The sequence below is a fragment of the Helicoverpa armigera genome, chromosome 12 (genome assembly GCF_030705265.1).
Source record: "Helicoverpa armigera isolate CAAS_96S chromosome 12, ASM3070526v1, whole genome shotgun sequence".
In the NCBI taxonomy this organism is placed as follows: domain Eukaryota; kingdom Metazoa; phylum Arthropoda; class Insecta; order Lepidoptera; family Noctuidae; genus Helicoverpa; species Helicoverpa armigera.
The window spans coordinates 8,074,821-8,090,796 of record NC_087131.1 but is presented as its reverse complement, the minus strand read 5'-3'; the positions used below and the strand labels follow the sequence as shown (position 1 = coordinate 8,090,796).

Below are 15,976 nucleotides of genomic sequence, written 5' to 3'. Positions count from 1 at the left end.
ATCTATAAAAAATATGTCCTGTAATGTCAATGCTAACATCAGAAGAACCTCCTTTTTTAAAACGGTTAGAAATTCCCATATACTTGAATCTATATGGGAGTTTTTCTGATGTTATTATTTTGTTGCGACATGACTTTCGTCAAACTGTTGTTGTTTTTGCAGTTACTTTTCACCATCATCAAACTCCAATGTTGTAAATACCGTTTCATAACCTCGCCGCAAGATAAAGCATACATATACAATCTTATAGTTATTGCATGTAGTTAATTACCGTTGAAAAACATTGACAATAATTGATATTTTTTTACGAGCGGTGAGAAATTGTGTGTCTGTGCAGTGACAACCTTGCTTCGTCCGCGCGACTTGATAAACTTCTGCAATCCGAGTGCGGTTGTGGAGACAAATTGGATTGAAACAGTTCCACTGGATTTTTTCTAATCTTTGAAGTTCACAGAGCAATTATGATTGGCTAAGTTTTTATTTTTACACATGGCCGGTACAGATATTTGCGGTGAGACATGCATGCCAGGTAATTACATACACGCGAACGCAAAGTTAAGGCCCGTTAAGTGTTTAGTGTAAATTGAAAGGAGATTAATGTCTAGTTACATTTTGCTCGACAACATACCAGTTTGGTAGCGCGTCTAACTGTCAAACCAGTAATCGAAACTTCGGCGAAAAATGTTGGAAATTGACTAATGTCTGCACAGTTGGCATACCCGACAAACTAAAACACAGATTGCACTAAAGCCGGTCAGGTCTAGCCACAAAACTGAATAACAATATGATGAAATAGCGAATTGATATAACTATAACGTTCAATTGTTTTGCAAATCGAAATGGGCGTCATATCGAGGTCAGTCACACTATGAATTTGGTTCAATTATCTAGCTTTTAAGGTTTAGCTATAACTGTTACCTGTGGGTAACAGGCTAGGTTGATGTTGTTTTATATTCCGATGGCGTTCGAAAGTGCTGCGGTGATATCGTCAGTTTCTTTGGCGAATGGCAGTGTAGTGTTAACATTTATTATTCTGGAAGTGGCCCCAAGCCGGGTGTAGAATAATAAGCATTTTTATGACTTCAATCTCAGATTTGAACGGGCTTAGAAAAGATTTGGTTCTGGTGTGTCAGTTTTGCGCAGGTTAAGCGATTTTAAATAGCAGATTTGGGGATTGCAGCTGTTTGAAGTTCGAAGATGTAACTTATCCAGTATATGAACGTGAAGGTATTTAAATTTCGTTTTTTATTACTTGCGTGTGCTTGTTAGAATTTACGAATTTTATTTTTAGACAAATATTTTATGTCTTCGACATGACAGACGTTCAGTAAGAAATTGCCAATTACGACTTTATAGATATTTGTTTGAAAATAATATATATCTCGGGAATAACACGTATCTGAGCTGACAGTCACGTAATCTACACGAATGGTTATTGACTGGCATACGTGAGAATATTTGTATAATACGCCACCTCGCTTACTTATTTGCAAGTTGGAACACTGCGCGTAAGTGCGTGTACAGACGTTTTATACAATTTCCTAAATATGAAATCAGTAGCATGTAACGTTACGTGTTTTAACGTAATAGCTTTATTTCAATATATTGGTCACACGCCGTTATAATCTACTATGCACGTATTAAAGCTGACCCAAATTCTTGGCAGCTCAAGTATGCATTTTGATAAGTAGCGACTGTGAATACTGTGATGGAGTTCCGATTAAATAATTCCAAAGAATGTTACCCACAGTTACGCGAACACTTGAAATAAACGGAGGGATTTTTCGCGTTTAAGCTTCAATTTTATTTTTCTGGCGTTCCGAGTCCATTGCAGTGCTTGCGGTTACAGCTGGACTATTCGAAGGTTTTATTTGAATGAGACCGAGTCAGTAATTAGTCAGAGCAGTTGCAAGAATGCAGTTTTAGTACTGTACAATGTCTGTCCTTTTATTCTACATTCTTAATTAAGTATCCTTATGTAATTTATACGGTCTGAAAGCTTTTATGTTTAACAGGCAATCGGTACTAAGTATCTGTAATTTTACTGTTGATATACAGTTGTTTGTCGACTTGTCAAGTAAGTAGGCCCACAAATTTGATTTCACGATATAAATTTCGTAACGAGCGTTCAAACCTGTTCACGAATACAGTTTTTGTATAGGTATTTATTTTTACGGAAATATTCACGGCCGGAGAATTCTGAGTAAGCGGGACTTTACGGTCAGTTTTTCCCTTTCTTTTCTTTTTGTAAAAACAAAACCAGCCAAAACACTGCAAAGTGAATTTGAGAGGAAACGAAATTTAATATCTCGGGGAAGAGGGTGAAAGAATTTCCAAACAAAAAATATTCATTGTTCTGATGGGGTAAAGGGGCAAAACCCTCTTAAATGTATACATTTATCTCCACCCAATGAGCAATGGCCAACTTATCATCAGTATCTCGCCACGATCCCACTAAATCGACAACTAATATCGTAAAACAGTAATATAGTTCGATGTGAGTTGCCAAAAGCGTACAATGACAATACATTATAGTTAATATCGGCTCAGACGCCGTAAATCCAAGTTGATGGTGGTAGGGACATGTTTTGGAATATCTTTGGAACCACCTTCAATTTCTTGCGTGATACCACTTTGTTCGACAAAGTAACAACCCGCTTCTTCAAATAATAAGTTGTTCAACATATTGTGTAAAGACTTTGTTATCTCATTGCAGGCGTCGAAAGCGTTCACGAACGTAATTTTATTCATGAGCTGAATTGTCTTGGAGATCAGAATCTTTTAAAAATGTACTTGCGTTTGTAATGGTTCCTTTGAAAATTAGTTTACAAACAATGCTTGTATTGGCTTCAAGATAAATGCTATAAGATAACCTGAGACATAAAAATTCCTAGACTAGACAATGAATGTTCAATTTATTATCTATTTAAGTTTTATCATGTATTAAAGGAATGTGGTACCGACAATGACAAAGCCTGACGAACGCTTTGTCAAATGGTTTGTAAATGACAAGTAATTAATTCTGAAATGCTGGACGTAGGCACAATAATAACGAAATCAGAGGTACTCCTATCGTGGATTGCGCCAATTGCAAGTTCGTTCACAAATTATTAGGAGCAAGCTTTATTCCGACTCCTACAATACCGGTTGGTTTGGCAACGTTCGGAATTACCAATGGAGGTCGACTGCTGTAATAAAATCATTAGTTTATTATTTTGCTAGCTCTAATAAAAGGGATTATTTCGATATCCGTTATGGTGGCTGTCGACTGCTCATGCTTGCAACAGGCTACGTCAATGCCTAATTCGGTATTAAAACAAATTGGTTCTGCGTCAGTCGCATATTCTCAATCATATTAACTTAAAAACTAGTTTAAAAACTGGACTGAAGTTGTGAGACGTGTTGGAGGATACATCGAGCTAGAGTTTATGTAACGTATCCACTTTAAAATTCTAAAGTTCAAGACTGAATGACACAACCATATAATAACAATAATATGCAGACGGAAAGGTCACGTCGGGGTACGATTTCATTTTGACGTGCTCTGAGAAAAATGTTTGGTAAGAAAATATTTTGTTCAATGCCGTGAAGTATGTTAGCATTATCGTTTACACAATTATGATTTGAGCCTCCTTGCTAAGAAATGATTGGGTCTTGTTAAAAGTTAGAAACAATATGTGAGGTTATAGTTAACTTTAGCGTGTTTTGCTCTATGTATCTCAGTTAGCTTGTTTTAATCCCATATTGGATTTTAATTAAAACAGCTAAACATAGACTTCCGAGCCTTTCGCAACTATGTTGCAGTTCAAATGAATTCTATGCAGGAATTTATCTTTAAGGTTCGTCAACTTGGTGGCATTATGTTCGCATTCCTACGAGGCGAACGACAGCAGGCCTTGCGACCACACAAGGTCATTTGTGAAGGGAGACCTGAAATAGGGTCGACGCTCTATTTAGAATTACTGCTGTACATAACTTCCTAATGTTTACTACTACTTATAGGTACGTATTTTTTTGGTATTGTGACACCTCTTTGCTTGAAGGTGACGAGATTTCTCTTAAGCGTTCTTAGATTCAATTGGATGAAAAAGGTAGATCGATAATGTGTTTTTGATAGGAATTTAATCGTAGTAGATAATCTGTATCAAAATATTTAGGTCAACAATTATCACGTTCAAGTTAATAAATACCAATAGCAAGTCTTGTCAACCCTGATTTAAGCCTACGTGTCTACTCGCATTCTAGAACCAATATTAACGCCTTCTCAGCTATTTAAAACTACTTCCTTGTATTTATGCAGCTGCCTCAAAACTGGTTATGACCTACAAGAATAAAAGATGTGCGGCTAACAAGAAATAAAAGGAGGTGAATAAAACCCAATTATAGTTTTTGCTCGACCTGAGTCTTGGAGTCTCGAGGTTACAATGAGCGAAGGAGACTGCTGAGAATTTAAATTTGAAATAAATTACTTGAATATTGGTGTTGGGAGTCAAATATATCTACAAATCAGTTACGGTTTCATCTATCTGTCTGGTAGTCAGGTTATCATTAACACCCACGTGCATCGAACAAATACAAATACATTTTTTTCTGTCGGTACTGGTTCATTAAGCCCGGCTTGTCTAGATAATGTAGTATGACGTTGTCGTGTATTCGACGTCAAGCTTGAAATTTAAATCTCGTTTCAGTCACGGAACGTTTCTTGGAGCCAAAAGGACAAAGAGCGTTGTGCCAATAAACTCTGGGATGAAGAGAAAATAACATACATAGCATACTCTATAACTATTGTTTCCCATATCGTTAATATTGTCTGTATGTATTTTAATTGGTAAGCTTTTATAAATAAATTCTTGTGACCTAAGTTCGTAGAAAATATTTAAAGGCCCTAAGCTCTAATGTTGTCCAATGCTCACGAACGGTCTTTATTTAATCTTTTGGATAAGCTGTCTTTACCAGTGTTGGTAACGGCTTATACTACATGTTAATACCTTTTAAATCAATCAGTAAATAAATGGCAAATGGTACCAATATTTGTAACAGTTCTAGTTTATCTATATTTGCACGAATCGGTTTATTGAAAATGTTGGTCATATGCAAAAACTGAGAAACTTCTTATCAAGGTTAACAGATCAAAGCGTTGGCAGGCACGTAGTGCACTAAGCATTGAAGTCAAAAGTACTTTTGCTTTTACAATAACAATTACAAACTTACTCGAAAATTGTATCGATACTTCTGCTATTTACTTGCTCGACATAACTAACACTAAACTTAAATCCTCCAGCATCCTAACCTCAGCCATCGTTAATTATCGAAATACAATTCAAAGGGATCACATAAAACCAGTAGCTCTAAGTACCGCACACCGATTGCCGGCGACTCTTCGGTCAACCGTTACACAGAGATTCCTCGGCGATTCCTAAATAATGCCGCTTGAATGCGAGATGGCACGAATGCAAATTAACAAGTTTTGTATGTGGAACAGCGTGGAAGCATCCAACTACGATTGATTTAAACCATGGAGTAAGGAAAGATGAAGAGATGCTATACTGCAGGTAGGTCAGGCGCCTACGTTTAGGTTACGAATACATACGGTGGGAATGACCGAAACGGTAAGTAATGGGTGAACTAGCGAGGCGTTCGGGTTCTTTGAGACATTTGTCAACGATTTTTGGTACTACAGAAAATGGTCGGGTCCAAAGAAAACGTAGTATAAGGGCGAAGACAGTAACGTTCCTCGTCCCTCGTACACTCGCATTTTGGCGCGCTACATTCTTTGGAGTAATTCGGTTATGGCACCTCCGTTAGTCATTTTGTTCTCCATGAAGTAAACACACTAGATTTCATGTGTCTAGGGATGAAAATATGTCGAAGAATGCTCGAACATTTGATTCGCGTTACAATTGATTTTCTATTCATGGGATTACACAACGATGGTATTTGTTCGAGTATCCAGCAATATGATGTTCATTTGTTGCAATTTCTTACTATTTGATGTTCTCACAGTTTGTTTTGCAACATCAAACTTGAACTTTGGTATTCGTATTTAGATAAAAGTGTACCTTATATTTTAGCATCGTTGATTAAATAAACTTCTCATTGATCAGTTGGGAAAATATTTACATTTAGCAGAGATGTCTCGAAATGCTTTTGAGAATTAAGTACATTAGAATGGTCCAGTGCACTTAGCTTGTCTAGGAAATTAATTTTAGTTACAGCATTCGAAAAGGAGGTTATTTCGGTACTGGTTTGCACAATATTTTGAGCTGCTAGTAATTTTGTAAATATATTTACACAGCGTTCATATTTTCTCGTTAGTAAAATATTTACTGCTTCGTCATATTATTTACAAATGCAGAATGTCTATAGTTCCACTTTCATTTTGCATTAATTATATTATGAAAATATTCCTTTATCTTCAGAGAGAAATTCATGCATTAAGTAACAGTATCTCTTTTTTATCTTTTAAAACTTTTTTGCAATAAATTAGTAACCTGCAGATGTCGCAAATTGTAATTAATTATAAGCTGGCTTCGGTCCAAAATTGGAGTCCAGAGTTTTTGTTCTTATAAACTTTTACTGCTTTTGTTAGTACTGAATGGATGATTCGACCTTTTGCTGGCATTTTAATAATGACACCAGTTTCTAGAAGGCAATTAAAAGAAAATCATCATTATATGATAAAGTAAGGTAAGTATGTATCTACCTACATAAAATTAATGTAGCTTTTTTGTATTTGGGGTAAAATTATAATTATCAAGTGTAGTACAGGGCTATTTTTCAAATTAATGTTGTCATAAATAATGATAAAAATTTAAAAATAGCAACAAAAATTTCGATCCTGCCAGGATTCGAACCTGGAATCTTCTGATCCGTAGTCAGACGCGTTATCCGTTGCGCCACAGGACCTCGTGCTCTTCCTTACAAAATTTAGGTATACATAACATTGACTTGTATTGTGCCGTGTAAAAAGCTACGAAAAAGTCGAATTTGAGTTTTGAAGGTAATTTCAATTCGAAAATCAATTTCGTCAAGGTTTTATTACACTTCGTGTCACGCACAACTATCGCACGACATTCTGAATACTGTTTCAGCAATGAATGATTTACTTTTTCACACTCTAGTAAACTAAAATTAGTAAATAGGAATAACGTTAATTTAAATATATTATTTTTTACAATAGTTAAAAAAAAAATATAGTTATAGAAATCGTTTTTCGTCAAATGTAAAATATGAACATCTGATATTTACAGGTAAACATAACTTCTGAGGGATGCTACCTAATGGCATGCCCGGAAAATTCATTCTATTTTGTTTCCTTCTAAAACACAAATTAAATTTAAATTCCAAGAATTTAAATTTAAATTGCTCCATCCTATGACCTAGAATTTCAAATATTTAATTCTATCATTTCGAAATATTACTACAGCTTGAACCATTCATGCTTTCCATGAATTGATGAATTATTTTCTGTTTAATTCACAGACAGCATAATATGTAAATCCCTTTAAATAAATAACTGCCATAATAATCGAGTTATAGTCGACATCTATTTTGCATAATGCCATTTCTGAACTTTCACTTCCACTGAAAACTTTCCAAAAATGCGTCCCTCGGATATCATCTTACATATTCGACGTTTTTATTACTTAATTGTCGTAATATTGTTAGTTATAACATACACTTATCATTTTATTAGACTGATTTCTCCATTATATCTTCAGTTTGTTTTTTTATAATTACTAGCCATTTCTAGTGGAACCTCCTGTCTTTTTAAAGGCAGTATTGTAGTTTCTATTATCTTTGAAACGCCTTTATAGAGCCCGTCTTTTAATAAAATGAATGCAAATTGAAGTAAAAGTATTTTGCCTAATGATTTCATTAGAACAAATTGTAACAGCACGTTTCCTATTATAAGAAAATATTCGCGTATTCCAGGTCGAATACTAACTAATGTCGGGTGTGTTGAAAGTTGCGCACGCGACGCGCATGACCCCCTTAGCTCTAACGGACTGGTAACCGTTCGACGTACTCACAACTCCAGACGGATCACTTTGCGGTATTACCTACTCACGTTATATAACTTGAGTAATTTGAAGGTCTGACGGACCTTAGAAAATTTCGAGAGTTCGAAAACCAATATTTGCTTATTAGAGAGAATTTCTTCTGAGCAAACTGAAGTGTGCAAAGAAACAAGTATGGAATACTGTACTGGGATTCTATAAAACTCGATCAACAACTCGCATTTCACTTCGATTCGTAATGTCATTTCATACTTTAGGGGAGGTAGGGGAGGGATGGGCACTTTTTCACAATTTATTGCATAAAAAAACAGATTTTACAGATCTTTATCAACTTTTATTGCCATTTCTTATATTCGGCTAGATATAATGAAAGAGCTTTCCTAAAAATTACAATCAGTTTCAACATTACGAGATATTTAAACGGTTTTATTTAGCTCACCCCGTTTGTTTTATTATTTATTCTTGGATCAAATTTAGTAATTCAAATTTCACCCTCTTCCTGTCAACCGATTGGTCTGAAATTTTGTATACACCTTTAATTAAATCCAATATGGCCGCCGGCAAAAAATGGCACAGCCCTCAATATGGGTATCAAATGAAAGGGCTACACAAGTAGAATACTGTCAGCAACCCCAGCGGGCGCAACAGGGCCAAGGCCTGCCTGCACGTCGATTCTATAAAATTCGAACAACAACTCGCATTTCACTTCGCTATTCACTCTCACTTCGCATTCGATTCAGAACGACCTTGATTTTGCATTCTGTAAACATCACCTAATCACTTGCGAAGTGAAGTGAGCTCGACATCGACCAATGCTGTGCTAGTGACTTCCCCACTCGACAAAATGTCAACCGAGATTAATCAGTTTTAATTTTATCAGTTTTGACACAGAATTTTAGCTAAATATGATGTTTTAGTTATAATTTGTTATTGTAAGGAATTTGAGGCAGCTTTTAAGTATAAAATAAACAGAAATCTCTAAATTCGTGCTGTGAATATAATCTATGCTTACCCTACGAAAAAAAATACTGACAGCGCCAATTTGCCTTTCTTGCTGATTTTGAGGAAACCTTATATATTTTTTTACTACGGCCGGATTGTTCAGAGCTTCCACTACTTCATTTATGCAACGAGATGCAGACGGTTGCGATAAATAAGTTCTGATGCCCTCTTTAATAACCTTCTGGTAACCGCCACTAGCCAAGAATGATAAAGTACATAGTATCTGTGAAACAATAAATCAATAAAAAATGTAATACCTACTTTATCTGGATTTAGTGAAAACAAAATTGAGACCAATTTGGTTATTTTCATGCTTAAGAGAATACCAATATTATAACTGAAGTACAGAGTCTTTTGAAAACATATCAGCTGGCGGGGAAACCACATAAAGGGAATACTCCTTATTAAGAACTAAGTGTTTTCTTATTATTGTGTGCTTGATTACAATTTTTCAACTATAAACTGTGTCAATACTTACTTTTACACGAGTTGTAAGTCCTTTGCCTCGACGTTTTGTGGGCTTTATCAGGGCAGTAAATCAGACTCCAGTTGGTCAATTAGCTCCTTTGACAATCTATATATGCTCACATAGTCATCATCGCGAGTTAATAAAGATAAACTACGAATTCTAGCAGATTGTTGACGCTTTTCTAAATTATCTAAAGCATGAGCTTCTTCTAATAAAGATTTAAGCAAAAACATTCTAGCCATCGTTAAAGGTAGGCACTTAATCACTTTAAAACACTTAGAACTTTATTTAAACACTATTTTAAATATAATAGTCTCTAGATCAAGTTGGCAACGGTACCTGAAACAAGATTCTATAAAGGATTTTTCGCGCAGATTTATAACCTCACAAATTTTCACTGACGAAGAAGAGCAAAATTTACAAATTATACATTACATGGTATGTCCAAGCCTCCCTACCATAGGGAGCATTGGACACTTTTGACTTAGTTTATGAAAAAAAAATCGGTAAAAAAACTTTTAAGTTAAACGGTTTTATCTTATGTGCACTGAAAACTAGAAAATAAAAAATAGTTACTTACCTGTCAACCTACGTAGGTGGTCCCGGTCATATTAGACTAAAATAAAAACGTGGGGCCCATTAACTATTGCTGTAGTACTCTCTTCTAAAGGTATAATAGGTGTGGATTGCATCGACTTACTATAATTGTAACTGGAGATTTTGACAATCAATAATTAATAATAGAAAATACACATACCTTTCATTAGTTTTCTCTTTATAACGATCCGAAACCGCAACAAAATATTTAAGTACTTTTACGAGTGTTTGTTCTTGACAACTCACAGAAATGACAGATAGTCTATGGATGAACACCGTTACCAGTCGGTAACGTAAACTACCCAATAAAAAAAAAAACTATGATCAAATCAGAATAAAAGGACCCCCCTTTTATTCTGATTTGATCATGTCTCCCAACTGCCCATCTCTCCCTACCTCCCTATAGATAGACAGATTTTGACAGATCTGTCAAAATCTCGACTTTGATTTAGTTCAACTTGTCAACACGCTCGATAGTGTAGCGCTAGTGTAGTTTGACAATGTCAATCACGAAACTTTAAGGTAGAATTCCGTGGGTCGCGATTGTCGCAGCCGCGCGCGACAAAAGTCAACCTATGAAAATGTATGGCACCGCTGCCGAGGGCCGCGACAGTCGCGCGCGGACGACGAATTTCGTGAGCCGCTCGCGGCCGTACGCTTCTCAACATGGTCTAGCGCTTAATAACATCTATAGAATTTTAGTAAAACCAGAATTAAATTTTTGACAATGCCGCGAGCAGCTTACGAAATTCGTCGGCCGCGCGCGACTGTCACGGGCCTCGACAACGGTGCCATACATTTTCATAGGTTGACTATTGTCGCGTCCACGGAATTCTACCTTTAGATCGAAGTCGAAGTGAGAGTGATGTCGAAGTGAGTTGTGATATTTTATAGAATCGACATGCTGATCAGTATTTACTTGTGTAGATAGTTAACTTAAAATACCTAGGTATAAAACTCAAGCTAGAGGTTAACATAGACTATGATTACTTGTAACAAAAAAGGACCAAAAAATTAGTAAGGTCAATTTTAGATTCTTCTGATCAAAAAAAGATCAAGTTCATATGACAGCAAAAACTTATAACTCTAAACTTAGAACTGACGTCAGGAACCAAACGTTCAACCGGTTGTTAGGTATAAATATTAACGAATTCCTTTACTGCGCTTAGGTACATTCAAACCAAAGAAACTCCAAAAAGATACGAAGATACGAAGAATTCAACGATTTGACTTTATCTCTTTCAGCGAAGTTTTTGTGACAATTAGATACAGTTTTACTTTGTGCAGTTTTTGCAACCGTCATAGTTTTGTTTGGTGCAAATGCAGGTACTCCACTTTCCATGCGGGTCGATTCGTAGCGTGGATAGTAAAAATTAAAGTCTTTGGACGCATGTAACACTTTCACCTTGTATACGATTCTGGTAGCATAATTACGGCTATGGGTGTTTAGTCAATCAGAGCATCATACTCATATGTGAATCATGAATCATGTAATTGGCTCAATTTCATTGAAGCACCATGGTAATGGGTTATGGGCAAGTCCGCAATGGATTACATTCATATGGTATTTAAATGGTCTCCAATGGTAGGTGCAAGCAATTTATCTTATCGGTGAAAGTGATGAAAATTCGTGAGGAGTTTATTGCAGATCATGAACTTTATAAAACTATTATTTTTAATTTCATAGAAATCGAGAAAAGTGTCTTATTTTAGAGTTAAAATGAAAGTTATTGCTGAAATCAATGCTATGATTAATAATATAATATCAGCCCTAGTCAATTCGTGACTGGACAAAGGCCTCTCCCAATTTTGCGCCACAACCAGTTATTGATATCGATGACGTTTAATTATTTTGTTTGAATGATGACTATTCAAATGATTCAACAATGATATCAGATCCTGTATCTCAAAAATTGAATTTCGAGAGCACGATTCATTCTTTTTGGAATCTTAAGAAATGATCAAATAAACGCTTTACTTTGCCCTTCACCGACGCGCCTTCTTTTTTGCCAGTCGTTTATAATGTACTCTTTGTTCGTAATTATAGCACAACATGAAATATGTGCAGGTTTTTACTAACGTGGGATTTTAGTTCATCTTGTAATGCGTTATTATGAGGCATTTCTGGTTTCGTCTAGTTCCTGCTTATTGTCATTTTTCTTTCTGCTTCTAGGAAGGTTTGACATGTTTTTTGCTCTGTTCGATTTATTTCTGAATGGATTTCAATCGATGATTTGTAGCATTGTTTTGGCGTCACGTGGAGTTGTTAACGAGTTCTTTTATAAATTCCTAACTGTATAGGAAAATATAGAATTATTCTTAGTCTCCTCACTAGTGTTGATTACATCATTCTTCTTCATTACAATATTATTCATTACGTATTTGTATATATTCATGTGGAGCTTTCGATTCATGCCATAAGGAATAACATTTCTATGCACAAGGCGATATTTTGAGAATAACCTTCGGGTAGAGTCATACGAATTTCTCCGAGAAAATGATTTATTCATCAGAGCGCCGTAGCACCCTATCGGCACCACAAACCTAATTTAGTAGTATGATTGATATGGAATTGAATATTTTTATTATAATTAATTCCGTTTCACATAATAAAAAGTCTCTGGGGAATGAAAATGAAGGAGGTTGCGATGTGGAATAGTAATTTTTGTGACATTTTTAACTTGTTGATTATGTTTAATTGAGAAGTAGCGATTTCAAATATGAAGCAAACTGAGCATAGTTAGAATAAGTTTGTACTCGTTAAGTCTCTCGGAATGAAGCATTGCTGTACAGATAAATATAATCTCACTAATTAGGCACTTCCAGAGCGTTAACAGCTTATCTCAGTACAATTTTGAGAGGTGAGGATTTTGTTAAGCTTCTAAATGGTTTCTTAGAAAAGATAATCCTGTTTGAATTGTCAGGTTGTTACCGAAGATTCATTTGAATATCATCTTATTTGGTTGTGCCAAATGTGTGCAGGTTTGGCACCGTTTGGCGCTTTGGCACTAAGTGTAGGATCATAAGCGTGGTTTATTTATGATTGTATAGCTGTCTTCTTTGATTAAGTTATTATTGGTAACTGAAGTTTTGCCAAGTTATGTCTCATATTTAAAAGGAACTTTTTACAGGAAACTGTTTATTACAATATAATCATAACCGTTTATGGCGACATACAGGTTAAATTAACCAAAATCAATTTGCTGAATGCTTGATGTATACCTGTCACTGGTTATTACAACTATCGGTTTTTACGAATAAATATAGGTAGTGCCTTCTGTCTTTATAATAGATTTGACTGTGTTTATCTCATCATCCTCCGAGTCTTTTCCCAAATATGTTGGGGTCGGCTTCCAGTCTAACCGGATTCAGCTGAGTACCAGTTTTGACTGTATTATTTAGTAGCAATTAATAATATTGCATATCGTGTAAGCGGTTTATGATAATTTATGAAAATAGAGATGCGAGGGATGCACTCAGGCGCATCGCGAGTTGCCGCGCGTCGAGTGAGGAGGTGCGAGGGGTGCGAGGCGCGGGGGAGGCGGGGGAGACCGGTTCAACCTCGTCACTAGGTATACTCAGCTCTGTCCCCGTTTACCTCCGCCTCATGTTTATACTGTAATAATTCTGATTTTCCATTAAATACCTCATTTGTGTTCGTTGTGTTGAGGTTGCTTTGTATTAGACTGTACATACTTAGTTGAGCCTTTTTATTTACAAAAGAGTTTTTGTTAGTGTTTGCTTTTTGGAGATTATCAACTTTGTATGCGAGTTAAGAATGTAGAGATGCTTAGGTACGAAACGAACTTTTAGGATAAAGTAAATAATAGTTTGGATTTAGATTTTCTTAATTTCAGATTTAAATATTATGTAAAACAAACTAGCAAAACTAATTCTTAAAAAAGAAACAGGTGAATGCAATGATGAAGATTAAGATAAATCTCACGACTATCCCATTCCAGATAACAGTTAAGATAACGAAGTGCTGTAACAATGCAAAGCGCTTCGATGTAAGACACAACGTAGCGCGTTGATGTCTTCCGTTTGCTCGCATAATCTCGAGCTTTCAATATCACGAGCATTTCGACTGTTACCTCACCGCATCTGTATTCATTAGTGACGTTATAACAGCCTCATAGAGCGCTAGAGTCAAAAACCTCCCGCGGAAGAAAGTTGCTCAGCCGAAAGCGGTCTCTCGAGATCGGAATTTTGGTCGGACACGTATTACTGACACACAGCCGGCGCGCCCACCTGCCACCAACCACACCTGAACCAAAAGTGTGTCAACATCGCTGACTCCTCGAACTCGACGATCGATCGTCACAACTTTCACATTACCTTAAATTAACACTCGACCAGCACTGATACGTCTAGATAATACAGAATTAGGCTGTACCCACCTTTTGCACGCCGCGGGGCGTTCCAACTAAAAATCCGGTTAAGCACTATCAGGGGTTGGGGTTAACGCACGGCCACTGTGCTTGTACACAATTCACAACACTTGAGTCACAAGGTTTGCCACATGTCGGCAGGCCGGTGCGGTCGCGACGGCCGCCAAGTCAGCACTGAGGCTTTCTTCGAGACGACGCGCGCGCGTGCGCAGGTAAGAATGAGACTACGGTTACTTACACACCGCTACAAGTGTCTCTGTGTGCGTTCGTCTTGGACATCGACGTGTTTCAGGCTAAAGAAAATGTTGAAACACGTGTGTGTATTTACTTTTCATGTTAGTTTCATTTAAGGTGTCGATACGTCGATATACCTTATTTGACACACTATGTCTCATTCTTGTAAATAACGGTGTTTTTAAACAATTTACATGTCAAGTTAACGACCTATTCTGTACTGAGCAAACTCGAGAAAACTATTTTTAGACACAATTTAATTATTTACTTACCATTACTTTATTTCTATTTATAACTACTTGATATTGAAATTCATCTTTAACCATTAGTACACCAGTAAATATGATTACAGAAATTATTAAAAGCATTTATTTATCAACACTTCGCTCAGTACATTTGTTCTGAACCGCAACGCTTCCCCACTCCACTATTACATTCTAGCGACTCTGCTATCTGTACACACTACCACTACCAAGACACTTGTGGCTTACATATTTAATATTCAACTTAACGCAAAAGACAACGGCACACTCATACACGGTAACATGGACAACACTACAATATTTTACTTAACTAAAACATACTAAAAATGTAATAAAAAAATACTATATACTGCCAAGTTCTAGCAGAATTTTATATTTATTGCGAAATCTCCAATGAATCTAGACATCCTAGTATTTCGATAATTGATAAACAACTTAATGAGTCATGAATATTATATTACTATTACAAAATGGCTTCACGAATAAATGTTAAAGTCAGAGGGTCAATGTCAAAACAAATGAACGTTCCATACACAAAATATTGTTGAATTTCGTTTCAACAAACTATTGCTTTGTTAGTTTATTGAATAACTAGCAATTGCTTGGGGCTTCTATTTTCTTTCACTTGTAATAGAGACTATATAATTATGTTAAAAGAAAATAATATTGTTTATCAATGCTGTAGAAAAAAAATCTTATTACATACTTTGACCTCTCTCTAATAAGTTATGTCAACAACTACATATTTTATTTATTAATTTTTTAAGCCTCTATTATCAGTAGATATATATACCTTTAACTAACATACCTACATAATAACATGTATGTTATATAAAAACTCATATAACTTCATGAAAAAAAATACCAGGTGGCTCTACCACAAAATACATATTCCTATCATCAAGTGACAAAACTTAAGCCTAACTTAACACGAAAGATCATACACACACTTACCTAAAGCATTCAAAGTAGGCCGAGTGTGACAATAGGTTAAGAATG

At 35.8% G+C, this 15,976-nt stretch overlaps 1 protein-coding gene and 1 non-coding gene across 4 annotated transcripts in view; both read right to left on the bottom strand.

The window, feature by feature from the left end:
- Positions 1–14,697, bottom strand: part of LOC110384032 (uncharacterized) — a 74,061-nt gene extending 59,364 nt beyond the window's left edge. For all 3 annotated transcript variants that reach the window (XM_064037206.1, XM_021345061.3, XM_021345062.3), the window contains exon 1: positions 14,490–14,697. The gene's annotated coding sequence lies outside the window, so the exon portion shown is untranslated. The remainder of the gene's footprint in view (positions 1–14,489) is intronic.
- Trnar-acg (transfer RNA arginine (anticodon ACG)) lies at positions 6,834–6,906 on the bottom strand. Its single transcript has one exon. It is a non-coding gene; the product is annotated as a tRNA-Arg (tRNA).
- Positions 14,698–15,976: the final 1,279 nt, after the last annotated feature.